We start from the raw sequence: 14,581 nt of genomic DNA on the forward strand, positions 1-14,581 counted from the left end.
GGTACAGATCCCCCCGGTTCCAAAACTGATGCCAATGCTCCATGAAATGGAATGGCTCTTTCCCACACCAATCCCTTAGCCACGTGTTTATTTCCCTAATTTTCTTATCCCTATGCCAATTGGCATGTGGCTCGGGCAGTAATCCGGAGATTATGACCCTTGAGGACCTGGACTTCAATTTCCTTCCTAGTGCTTGATAATCCCCAAACAGGTCCTCCACCCTAGCTTTGCCTATGTTGTTAGTCCCAACGTGGACCACAACAACTGGATCCTCCCCTTCCCGCTCCAATATCCTTTCAGAGAAGTTGTACTTCTCTTTCCTGTGACCTGCAGTGCTGAATTAGTAGATTACCATGGTAGTGTTAGTAGGCATTCTGCAATTGCTTTCAGTGCCTCTGTGTGAGGGAGTGAAGAAGATGAACAACCTTCCCTAGAAGTGCACCGAATAGTGATAGGTGACATTGGGAATTTCCTGACAATAGTCAATGTTGAGTGTTTTTTACACTTGAATTCTATCAGAATTGAGGGAGATTTAGTGGGGTGTAAGTTATGCCTCAAACAGGAGTTATAACTGAAACATTGACCCCTACTGGAAGGATATATGTGATAACATGACCACTAAAGCATACCACTGGAAATTATTATTTGGGATGATTTCAGACAAGTCAGTAAATACTGTATCAGGTATTCCTAATGGAAGTGAGGCAACATAATCAGAACTAATTATTGGGTTATCCCAATCTTTTAAGAATCACACTTAGAATGCTTATATCTAAATCTAGTAGTTAAAATGAAATCAGGATGGCATGCATAGAACAGAAATAGAACTTCTAAGGATGACTAACTGTGTAATTAAATGTGATTTAGCAATCAGTACCAATAAGGACCCGGATGAAAATAAAATTATTGTACAGATGGGGTGTGGTAGAGCCTCAGGAGTGGATAAAGAGCATGGCTAACAATGTAATTAGAGGCAGCCATAGTTATTAAAATAGACTAAGACAGGTAACAGCATCACCTCTGAAGCAATCCAGAATAAGGGTTGGTACCATTACTATTACTGTTCCAATGTACCTATTGATTTGAATGGAAATACTAGATTTTTTTCAAAGTTAAAACTCACTAAGCAGAAAATAATCTGGGGCTTACTGCTGAAAATATTCCAGTTGAGGGAGAACTTAACTTTTAAAACTAATACATATATTGAAGTTAAACAGTATGTATATGTTTAAAAATGGATGTAACCCTGTGGACAAAGTTTGGTGCTTTGTACAGCAAAATATGAATAAGAAAGAAAATTGGATGAAAAGAAGAAAACGGAAAAGAGAACTCTTGGTAAAGCACCAGTCAGTTCCTACAGTGCATGCACAGTTACGCAAAAACATGTAAGATTAAAATTATTTAGAACACAAATATATCAGCCATGCACAACAAGGAATGAAGAATAGAGGACGATTCACTCTAGGCTTCTTCTTCTTCTAACTATATAATTTAAGAAAGGAACAACCTATATGGATTAGAGCTGAAAGACTCTGGCAAAATGAATAAAATGGATACCGTAATTTTCTGTATGCTGTTTATTTAGTTAGTCAGAAGATTATCTGACAAGTACCATGTGAAATACTTCTATTTAAGCTAACAACTATATGAATCCAAGGTATGAAAGTTGGCTACACAATAGAAAATATTCCAGGGAGACTGGGGGGAATGAGGATGGAGTTTCTCAAAATATCTGCTTTTGGAGCTATATCATTTTTCATGCAGTTTAAATCCACCAACTTGGAAAAAATTTAGTAAAAATTAAAGATAAAGCCAACATTTGTAGTAATTAGTTTACTCAGAAAATGTCAAATGTTGAAAATACATTTACCAGAGATGATCATAATGACAAAACGTTAGAGACCTTCACAGGTAAGTCTGATATGTAGGAAGAACTTGCAGGTTTGTGGGACAGTTCATGACGAGCTGCATGGACTTCTATTATGTTCAGCATTTCTTATATTCTAATGATGCATGTTTACTTGAGCAATGAATTTCCCAGGTGGACAGCTACTTGGGGTAGACTGTCGAGTGAAATTAAAGGGGATTATGTTACAAATCTGTGTGCTGATGAGGAACTTTGCTATCACATCACACATATTATAAATGTACAGATTTGTAGTTCATACTTTCATGTAATAATTGGGAAAATATAGGCAGCAATTGGCCACATTTCCAGTGTACCTGATTTAAAATGTGTGCAAAGAATCATAAAATGAAACTCTCAAAATGATTTGAGGATTAAAGAGAGAATGTATCCTACCATATCAATTTTGCTTATGTTCTAGTGCCACTAAATTATGTTACCACCCTGCCCACTTAGCTAAGTTTTAGTCAAAGGTACCAATAAAGAAAAGTAATTTGGAAAAAAGAAGCAATGTTTATAGCACAAAACATGTTTAATTCATGTTGATGTATGAATTAATCAAAAAAAGCAAATTAACTGATTCAAAGATCAACATTAATGTGTGCTAAAACCCACTTTCCTAAATAGAATGTCATGGATCAAAAGCAGCACTCTCTGTGCATTCTTAAATGCATACTTCGCAGCATTGAAAGAAAAATTTAAAATTGTTGTCTATACTCTCAGATGTAATAAGTGCTCCAGTGTGTTCTATCTGGAATAGAACCTGGTGCAGATTAACGCATTAACCTGTACTTGTTCCTTACTTATCTCTCTATGCCCTATTCCACCACTACAAAAGCAAGCCAGAACTAAAGTAGACACTTTGCCAATCCCAAAGACCTAGAATGAAAAAGTACATTTCCTTTAGAAAAGACAAAGAATGTGAGGTGCTATTTTAATGCTGAAGTGCTGCAGTGTAACAAAACTCCAGCGTTTGGAGATTTGTGAAACTTTGTGTTTTCCTTAAACTATTTGGAAGCCCACTTTTTATTGTCTAACCTGATGTAATAACATTGATGCTGCCTGTTTTACTAGAGTTAAATAATTTCAAAGGAGTCTTAATATTTGTGCAGCCTTCCTTTCTCAATTTTTTTGAACATGGTGGGCTAAGCAAGTTAATTTATTGTCTAATAAATGTGCAGTTGTACCCTCCATTTACATTACAGAACACAGTCTCAGAATAAGGCTGGCCATTTGGGATTAAAATCAGGAGGATATTCTTTACACACAGTGTGGCAAACCTTTGCAATTCTTAGTTCCAGAAGGCTCGAGGGAATCATTTGTTGATTATGTTCAGTACTGAGTTCGATAAATTTGTACATAGTAGAAACATCAAGGGTTGTAGTGATAGTGCAAAAAAATGGTGGTGATGTAGATGATCAGCCCTGAACTCAGTGAACAGTGGAGTAGACTCAAACTGAATGACCTATTACTGATCCTGTTTCTTATGTTCTTATATTATGTTCCTATTATTATCTCAATAACATCCCATTGCTGCTCAGTTGTAACTGGAGTGTGCTGTTTTATATGTGTTTCTATCTGACTGGAGCAATGATTTCAACTTTTTTAAACAATATAGTACTTGTATGCAGTTGAAGATGTTTGAAAGCAGTCGTGTTCGCTGGAATATTTGAAAGAAAGAACTCCCTAATGTTGCAAGAGTACTTATTTAAAATACTTAAGCTATAAAAAGGGTGCATTTTTATTTTCAATTTCCTCTTCTGTTCACAAACACTACTTAATGATTGTAACTCAGATGATTACGTGTTCCCAGACCATTGTTAATATAACTTTTCAAATGTAATATGTCACCTATTTTCCTGTACTGTCTGATTTGATATTATTCTCACAGCTGGATTATAACATTGTACGCTAGGGCTCCGCATTCATGTTGAAGTTTAAGCACTCACATGCAAGGCTGAAGGCATTTTTGTAACTGGAGTTGATGCTTTTTGAATATCTTGCTATATTCTGATATGGTTTTGTTGAATCAGGTGGACATTAAAGATTCAGTGAAACTGTTGGAAGAGTGCTGGAAGTTCTCCTAATCCAGGTCGGGCTAATATTCTTTTTCAAACAACATGACTTAAAAACAGTTTGACTGGCTAGTTATTAATCTCATTGTTTCTTTGTGGGATATATATCAATACCTTAAAAAGAAACCTTCACTGTAATGCATATCGTAAAATGAGTGTTCATTATACACAACTATTTTTGTAAGTACAATTTTGATTGAGTTGCAACACTTTTTTAATGGTTCCAGTATATGTACAATTAATAGAGGTTTTAAATCTTAAGTATTGGAACCCAATGAACATGTTCATAAATTAGAATGTGGGGCACATTTTATAAACATGCAAATTAAAAACAGGAGCCAGAACAAGCCATTTAGCTCTTTAAGACCCCACTGACATTCAGTAAGATCATTTCTGGCCTGTGTGTTTTGAGTGTCACAATCCCACCTACCCAGAGAACTTTTGATTCTCTTCCCTGACACAAATCTATTTGCCTCTGCTTTAAATTTATTCAGTAACATCATCCTTCTGAGGCACAACTGTCCGGGAGAGAAAGAAATTCTCCTTATCTCTGTCCTAAAAGGCTGACCCACAAGAGGAAACATCCTTTCCGCTTCAGCTTCTTGAGATCATTCAGGATCTTATACACTTTCATCATATCACCCTTGCACTTTAAGCTCCAATAGGAACAAGCCTGGTTGATCCAACCTTTCCTCATAAGGCAACCCCCTGACTCCCTGTCTGGAAACAAGCTAGTAAATCTACATTGGACTACATGAAGCAAACATCCTTAGTTTTATATTCAATTCCTCTTGTAATAAAGGATAACATTTCATTACTATTCTTAGTTACTTGCTGTACCTGCATAGTAACTTTTGTGGCTCATGAACTAGAAAACCTAAACATCTAGATCCTTCTGCACCTTGAAATTCTGCTGTAGTTCTCGGTTAAAGTAATACTTTTTTTTTTAAAGCTTCCCACAGAAGTGAACAACTTCGCATTTTCTATTTTATGCATCACATGCCTGATTTTTACCCACTCTCTCCACTTAACTGTAATCTGTCTGCAATCTCCATATGTCCTCTTCAGAAACTCCTTTTCTGCCTATCTTTGTGTCATCTACAAATCTAGCTGTCATGCCTCCTTTCCCCTCATATAAGTCAAGGATAGAAGTTGTGATAAGCTTAGGCCTCAGCACAGACTCCTGTTGGATTCCATTCATTATTCCTGCCAAACAGACAATCCAATTTCTGCATACTCTGTATTTTCTGCCAGTCAACCAATTTTATCCGTACTAATATTTATTCTGCTAAACCAAGAGCTTCTAGTTTGCATAATAGATCTTTACATGGCATCTTTTTATCAAAGACTAAAGCCAAAGCAGATCTACTGAACCATTGGAAGTACATGACTTAGAATTTTGAAATACGTATTTTATTCTGTTCTGAGTAATTGCACCTTATACACTGTAAACAGTATAGTAAGTAACTGAGGCTAGTTTAGATTTCATCATTTATATAATTAGCATTGATGAAAAGAGAACTTCTGGCTTCGATTCAATCCTGTACTGGTCAGAAACAATGAGGAGACCTTTAACTTCACATTCTGTCATTAAGAAATCTGTCTCCTCTTTAGGCTGAGGCAGACTGGCATTTCTGACAGAACGTGTAAACAGATGCGAGCATTGTTACTAATGACAGGTGATTATAAGTGGCATGGGTGCCAGGGTAATTAAACCATTCCTTGACAGCAACATTTGGTGCACTGGTATTCCTGCATTAGAATAATTGTTGCAGCACATTTTCACCTGCTAGGCCACAGCTTCGAACATCATTAATTTTGTACTGGAACATGGTGCCTGGAGAAATGGACTCAGGCTCATTTTCTGCAACATTATATGCTGGGTACGCAGAGTTCTTCAGAGTCTTGTGGCAGCAGCAGTTCTGTCAATGTTTTGTGACAAGAAGCATTTTGCAGTAATGACAGACAATAGCTATGACTGACAGAATCTCTGAGTGAATTGAGCAGGTTCAATTATGAGAGAAAGAAGGTTACCTGGGATAAAACCAAATGGTCCAATTGTGCTTGGTTCTGACCCTTTGACTTCAAATCATGCTGCAGCGAAGCAAGTAGGTGATACCTTTACCAGCTCTAAGTCATACTGATAAAGCTTTTAGATTTTCATGTTTGAAAAAATCCAACTGTGACATGTTTCTAAAGTGAAACACGACAGTAAAACAAAGACAATGGTACCTCTTTTCTTACAGACAGAAATTAGAGCATTGTCATTTTGGTTAGTAATTTATCTGGGACAAAGTTTCTAGAAATCAATATAAGATAAATGATTGTTCCCTGAACTTTGCTCAGCTCCTCACCCCTCTTGCTGTGATGCTTATATTGCTGCTATTCACCTGTAGCCGACCTGATGCCAGTGTAAATGGGAGAAGTTGCTGTCAAGACAATATTCTTCGGCTGCCATTCAGTGTCAAGTGCACTTTTGCACTAGTTTTGATCCTGATGCCTGAAGCTTTAGATAAAGTTATACCAAGGAACTTAATTAAACTGTCTCTGTCTGCCTTCAATTGGCTGCCTTTATGATATCTCACTAAGATATTTCCAAATACTGAAGCTAGTTGCAGCATGTCTCTGGCAGGAAGGTAAAATGAAAAAAAAAATGTTTTGATGTGTTGGCAATTTTTCTAGCATGATACAGAAATACACTTGCACTTGTTCTTATACTTTTAGATTTATAAGTTTTCAGCTTACTGATTATTTCATACTGAGTCATAGAACATTACAGCGCAGTACAGGCCCTTCGGCCCTCAATGTTGCACCACCCTGTCGTGCTAATCTGAAGCCCATCCCACCTACACTATTCCATGTACGTCCATAAGCCTGTCCAATGACGACTTAAATGCACTTAAACTTGGCGAATCTACTACCGTTGCAGGCAAAGCATTCCATACCCTTACTACTCTCTGAGTAAAGAGTGGTAATAGAGATAAGAGGAAAAATCCCCATAAAACAACTATCTGTTATATCCATTATAAATGTAATGCATATTGTAAAAATGTAAATAAAACTATCCCATCAATTTCTGCTTAAACTTGGGATCTGTTTAACAGACCTATTTGAAGTATTCAAAGATCTATTTCTATATTCTTACAATCTGAGAGTTTCAGTTCATATTCAATGTATTTTCCCATGGAAAAAATGTTAGAACTTCTCAAAGGCAGCGTAGCAATGAGATGTGCTATTGTATCAGTGTACTGCATCACAAAATGTTACAATGCGTAATCCTCTATGGAATATGTTTGTGATCTAAGCTATACTCAGGAAAGACTCAGAATTAAGGCCATGCAATTTTCTGTAGGTAGCAGCTATCTTCCTATCTACTTAGTCAGGACGTTATACATGTTAAAAGAGGTTTAAAACATCCATTTATTTATGTTTTCTTCTATTGGCTTTCGTAGCTTACAGTTTCTTTTCAGAAAGTGCTGTCTTCAAATCAGTTTTTGCAACAACCTGCTGAGAATTTTCTTTCTACCTTTTGCCTTTTGCTGATTAAGATCAAGATGAACCCTGTCAAACCAATTTGATTGGTTACACGCAAACATAACTGTTTCTCAAAATCTACTGAAATCAATTTACTATTATCAGACAGCAACATGTAAAGGTCAAATTGCCACAGTCCTAGTGGGCCATAGGGCTGCTCTCTCACTAGAGACAGACGACTAGTGGTGGTTTAACCTGAGGTTCAACGCACCTCTGCATTGCAAACCAGCCAACTGAGCGAACCAAACCCTGCAGTAACATGAAGGTACATCACATGCGCAGTTAAAGGGAAAGGCAAAATGTGTTGTCAGTGATTCTTTGCTTCCCCACAAAGTACACTTCACTGTGATTGGTCGCTTAACAATATCTCTGGATGCCTAGACATCAAAAAGGGAAGTCTACATCACAAATACCACTAGATTTTTGTGGACAATATCACTTGACTATTAACTGAAATTCATTGTTGGTTTATCATACCATATCAAATCAGGAAGGTGGTAGTGCTTAACTGGATTCTTAACTTAGAGACCCAGGCTAAAGCACTGGGAACATGGGTTTTATTTCCTACATGGTAACAATTAGAAATTTAAGTTGAATTAATGTCTATAATTCAATTAATTAATTAACAGCATTCAATTAATTAATAATTCAGAAATTTTAAGCAACCTTAAGTAATGGTGATGATGAAGCTACTGTCAATTATTGTAAAAACTGGTTCTGGTTCACTAAGTTCTTCTGAGGAAGAAAAATTGCCGTCTTTTCCTGCTCTGGCCAATGTGTGTCTCCAGGCCCAAAGCATTGTCCTATGAAATGGCCTACAGAAAAGTCAAGAATTTAAAAAAATGGATGGACAACCTTGCATCAACCTAGGCACCAGAAACAACAACAACACACCCAGTGCTGTTGATCCTGCAAAGTTCTGTTTGGGAATATCAGTGGGCTTGGTCCAATTCAACTCACTTTGCATGATATAAAGAAATGACTGAGGGTGCTAGATACTACAAAGGCTGTGGGTCCCAATGTAATCTCAAAATAGTGCTGAAGACTTGTCCTCTACAGCTAGCTGTGCACGTAGTCAAGCTATAACAGTACAGCACTGAAAATGTGTTGCTGGAAAAGCGCAGCAGGTCAGGCAGCATTGAAGGAGCAGGAGAATCAACAGTTCGGGCATGAGCCCTTCTTCAGGCTCATGCCCGAAATGTCGATTCTCCTGCTACTTGAATGCTGCCTGACCTGCTGCGCTTTTCCAGCAACACATTTTCAGCTCTGATCTCCAGCATCTGCAGTCCTCACTTTCTCCCAGAAGGTTTATAACAGTACAGCTACAACACTGACATTGACCTAACTGTAAAATATTGTCAACGTATCTTCTGTATGCAAAAAGCAGGACACATCCAAAATGGTCAATTACTGTTTGATCAGTCTACTCTCAATCATCAGTAAAGTGATGGAAGATGTAATCAACAGTGTTATTACATTTATTAGGTAGTATTTAAAATGAGAGTGCCACCACCCTGCAAATTCCACTCTAAGCTACGCACTATTTTAACTAGAAACTAAATTGCCGTTTCTTAATGTCACTGGATTAAAGTCCTAGCACTTTCTCCCTAACAGCACTGCTGATGTATTTGCACCAAATGGACTACAGTGGTTCCAGAAGACAGCTCACTGCCATCTTTTCTAGGGCAATGACTGTACTATGCATAAGCAACATGAGCACTTTTTTCCACAACAGGATACTATCATCAAGCCAAAAAGACATTCTGAAAAGCACAAAATGAATATTGTGGAATATGAATTTCAATGATAGTGTGATGCCAGGTATGTAAGCTGTATGTTCCAACCACTGGTGTATCACATCAAATAGCACAGCAGTTTGGCTATTCATAAAAGTAAGAACATTGACTGTACTCAACCAGACATATTTGCAAAACTAGAGTCTAAATTTAAATGTGCTTTTGCAGCTGGACAACACTTGCAAAGCAACCACAATTCTGTTAACAACCAAGTTAAGATTATGTATTCTAGGTGGCTATTATGCATTCTAGAAAACAAAGCTTAGGGTTATCCATTCTGCACCCCATCTTTACTATGTACCTGCTGTATTCATGTGCATAGGACCTAAAGTTACTTTGTTGAGAGAAGATGAGAGTGTAAGTGAGGAGACAGGTTTGCAATTGTGTGAGAGCAGAAGGGCGTGGCTGGAGATATTTGGAGGGGTAAGATGCCAGGTGGTTGAGAGGTTAGGGTGGCAGGTTATTTAGAAAGTGGGATGTGGGAGATGTAGAATGCCAGGAGGTAAGTTCTAAGCTGTCAGGTACGTGGGTGAGAGCTTGATAGGTTCAGTGGAGTGTAGAGGTGGGTGGAGTTGGATTGGTGGTGGGGGTTGTCGGGAGGGAAGGGGAGGGTTTGCAGAAGGGACAGGGTGGAAGGAGCCCTTGGTGGAAAGATGGGGGATGACCTTGGGTGTCTAAGTGTATGTTGTCAGTGAAGTGCTGGTTGAGTGTGCATGAGGTCTAGGGACGGTGGGGATGGCTGTACCAATGTGAGGGCATCAGTGGTAAATTGAGGGGTTAGTTTATTAGTTAACAAGGAATTAGGGCAGGTTTTAATCTCTCTAATGTTTCCTACCTATATATTAAGTCATATGAGTTGGTATCGTCCAATGTGTCTGATTCTAACTCATAGTTAGGAACATTTTTGGAGGACTCCAGGCAGTGGCCTTGAAGTTCGATCTTTCTGGAGCCAGGGAGCCAGCAGCATTGGCTGCGTTGTCTTGTAGCACAACACAATGTGGTTTTGCTTTAATTGAGGAATATTGTGGAATTATTAAATTTTTGAAGGGTTGAATTCTATAATCTTATACAACTTTATGAATAGCATAAACCAGTACTCTTCATAATTATATTTGCTTAACTATTACATTTAATATTTGGTTAATATTGCCCCCTTTTGTAGAGTCCAAAGAAACATGATCTGGGAGACTTTCTAGGTTGGTCTTTGGCAGGTGAAAGATTATATATACTGCATCTGGAGAAGTTAAATATTATAAAAAAATGCTTTGAGACTCAATGGAAAATAAATGCAGATGAAATTAGGGAAGGTTTATGAATCATAGGCAGAAGGAAGAAATTAGATGTTACTTTAGTGGAACACAGGAAGTGTCAGCATGTTTTTTCTGCTTCTTAAATCCTATATAGCAAACTTTGTTTTAACTGGTATCTTATAAACTGGCACTCTTGATAAACAGGTAAAAATTATGTACCTCAAATGCCACAAAGTTTATTCTATTATTGCCATCTCCACGATGTCCACGTAGTTGGTTGAAGATGCAAGTGAGAAGCTGTAAGTTTTATTTAAGGCAAAGTTGCATTATTATTTAAGTTATTTATGCTGTAAATAAAGTATAATAATGATGTGTCTACCTTCTGCATTGCATTTCTATTATTTAGTATGTGTTTTTACATTGATTATGTAAACCTCTTGATCAACCAACGCTCCTGGTCTTTTATGTGTCAGTTAATAGAAAGTGTGCTGTACTAATGCTTTCTATGAAACTCATTAGTATTTGCTTCAAGCTACTAAATGCACACTTTTAAACTTCAGTCATTTAGTTCTACTAATGTATAATGTTTTCAACTCTTTCCTTTTCTTTTCTGTCAGTGTGTTGATAGCCCTTTCAGGTTTTTTTTCTAATCTGTCCTGACATAGTTTATCATTCACATGAGAATTGATGAACACCTTGAACATTAAGGAGTCTTGTAGTTTGAATACAAACCCAATGCACTTAAGTAGCCAGGTCAGCTCAGCAAAACTTTTTGAAGGTCATTATTGCATTGTTGTCATTAACTTTATAAAAGAAATCAAGTTCGAGCTGCAATTTACGTGAATCAGCAAATTCAATAAATACTTGAAGCTTCAGAGTACCTTTTGATTACAAGTGAACTACTGCTTGTGTTGTTTACCTGTGAAAATTTTGATTGCTATTTTATGTTAGTAGTTTATTTCCCATCTTCAGCTAGGCTAATCCATTCGCACATGGAAGATACATGTTAGATTCCTAAAGGACTGACTTGCTGAGACGTTCAACTGGAAGTCACTTATGTCATGTGAGGGGATCCCTTCTTGTAAGATTCAGTAGCAAATTCTACACCACCAATACCAGCCCTGCTACAACCCGAGCAACTCTTTCCTCCCACCCCCCCCCCCCCCGAAAAAAACATGCACACACTTCATTGTAACAATGAAAAGGTCTTTTGTGCTGTTCCTACAATAAGATAGACATCAAATCATATCTAGGATAATACAATATTATGTGGTAAAATAATTAAATAATGTGAAATGGTATAGAAGCTCTGTGGTACAGCGCTCAATATTTCATATGCCGTGTTGTGAGTTTTCGGAGTTGCATTATGTATTATCATTGGTTTATGGTATTTCAATTGACATTTGCCTCATAACAGAATAAGAAGTATCTGTGATAATTTGTTTTCATACTGTTTATCCTTTCCAGTTAGTAACTCATGACTATTTTATTCATATCTTGTTCTGACCCTGATCTAAAGCATCGCAAACTTAATACAAGAGAATTATTTAAAAAACGCTATTTAAACTGCTGATCCTGTGAGCACCGTAGTGACTCATATGAAACACAGAGCTGAGGTGACAGGTAAAGCTATTCATTGGATACATGTATACAGTAACTCAGAAGTTAGAACCTAAGACGTTGATTTCCAAGTGGAAATAGACAGAGCAGAAACTTTCTCCAAATCCTTTACTACATAAAACATGAATGGTTGACATTTATGACCTGAATGCAATTACTGACCTGAATGCAATTACTAACCTGACTGCATGTAGATGCATGCCTTGGGACCTATCTCTTTCCTTAATTCTTCATCTAATGTTTACCCAGGAACAAGAGCCCACCATGTCCAAACTCAAATTCTACAAATTTATCAACACCCATTTGGAGCAAAAATGCAAATGTTTAGCACTGCTAGCTTCTTGGCCTTCTTATTATGCATTACTTGTATAATTCTCCACTTTTTTCCGTTCAAGTGAACAAAAAGTCTGAATGAAATTTCTAATAATTTGAACAGCCTCTAATTTACCAGTCAAAGCAATACTATATGACATATATATTCAGAATGTTTGGCTGAAATATTCTTGGGAATGTAGAAGAGATCATGACACTCAAAGATGATCAGGGAGTAAGCATTTTTCAATCAATGTGCATCCATGTTATGACACACATCTGACACATCTAAGACCCCAAATTGTAGGTTTCTGGTTATTTTCAATAAACCTGTTTGGGCATGTTATGATACACCTTCAAAGCTGCTGTGACCTGAACCCAGACCTTCTGGCCCACAGATAGGGACACTACCATTTCATGACAAGAGTTCTTAGGATTGGGGAGTATGCATATTGTTTAGACCAACATTTCCCCTCTAACAACACCAACTGCAATAGACCTAGTGATTATTGATCACATTGCTGATGGTCGGGTATTTTAGTGTGCAACTAGGCTGCTACTTTTGCTGTATCTCAACAGTGGTTATGAATTAAATGTATTTAATTGGCTAGTGGCAATTTGCTTTGTCCTGAGATTCTGAGCTGTACGTTTTTTTCTTTTTCTATGATAGTCTAACTTATTGAGGATTACACTGTGGATTTTTGTGACAGAACAACAGATAGTAGGTCTGATAGTATAACCGTAATCTCCTCAAGAAATTCAAAGGATAACATGCACCATGGGAGCTGGGCTTTCAAATAAGATCCCAGTCTTGAACTTAAGCTGTGTATTATTTTATAACCTAACACTGTGAAATTGCACTGTGATCTTCTTTCACTTTGGGTAATTTATTTTCATGTGCGGCTATCATGTCAGACAAAACTAGGTAGGATGCTACTTCATATTGTTGATTTGTGCTGCTATTCATGATAAAGGATTAAAGCTTGGCATAATAATCACATACTCAGCTAGCAATAATCACCAGTTGATTACTGGAAACTAATGGGATTGGCATTTGTACTGAAAAGTCATGCTTTTTACAAGTTCATGAAAGGAATATTAAAAGTGATTATTCTGTAGGACATAATATGCAATTTCACATTGATTTTAAGAATGTGAGTGCATTTTCATTTTTTTCTTATTGTCTTTCTTCTGAAGGTGTTAGTTCACACAGAGTGTGCAAATCTATTGATGCCACTCACACTGCAATACCTCACAACTTTGTTTCATGTGTGAGTGTCATAGGTCTGTTTGACAATGGGAGCAATCACAATTGAGCGTGTTTCTGATCGACCCCCATTCTACATGCTTGTTTTTTGCCAGCGCACCCGCCTGCCCCTACACCAACACATACAGCAAAGATTAGCTCTCTGAGCAGTCAAATATACTTAAATTGATGGTTTCCTTGTCTGTAACACATCACACCACTCAGTGCTCAGCCTCCGACCTCTCCCAAGTAAGAGGGGAACTCTAATGGTAATTACAGAATGGTAGTAATAAATTCAACAGTTAGAGATTGCTATCTTTATATTGAGCATAATTCTTGACACTAATTCATTTTCAAATTTTTCACATTGCATAATTTATTACAATTCTGGATCCAAAATGTCACTCTATTAATTTTAGCTCCCTTTTTCTATCAGAATATTGTTCACTGTATCAGCTATATGGTAGACTGCAATAAACAGATTGTATTGAATGCTAATTTTTGTTTTATTGCTAGACACTTTGGCCTCCCTTAAATTTCTGAGAGAGTCAAATGCATGAAATGAGATCCTTTATGAACTATTTAACTTTGATGTTTAGCAGTTCAATCAAAATAGTTTTAATGGTGTCCATTGATCTGTCAGTCATAGTGAGATAAGACTGCATGGAGGGAGGTTATTGTTGAGCTTATATGAAGTTCTTAAGATTGTTATGTTTTTGGAATATCCCTTTGACATAGGTTCAAGTGGAAAGAGAGAGTGGTCAATGTAACCTTTTGGAAATTTTGCCTAAATGGATGGTTTGGTTGTTGAAGATTCCAGGAGGTTGGGACGGTGAGCATTT

General features: G+C 37.2%; 1 protein-coding gene across 9 annotated transcripts in view; it reads left to right on the plus strand.

Moving 5' to 3' along the window:
• The window catches only part of fto (FTO alpha-ketoglutarate dependent dioxygenase), a 416,196-nt gene that overhangs the window by 185,591 nt on the left and 216,024 nt on the right, over positions 1-14,581 (plus strand). The window lies entirely within an intron of this gene.

Source organism: Chiloscyllium plagiosum, chromosome 17 (assembly GCF_004010195.1).
Source record: "Chiloscyllium plagiosum isolate BGI_BamShark_2017 chromosome 17, ASM401019v2, whole genome shotgun sequence".
NCBI lineage: Eukaryota > Metazoa > Chordata > Chondrichthyes > Orectolobiformes > Hemiscylliidae > Chiloscyllium > Chiloscyllium plagiosum.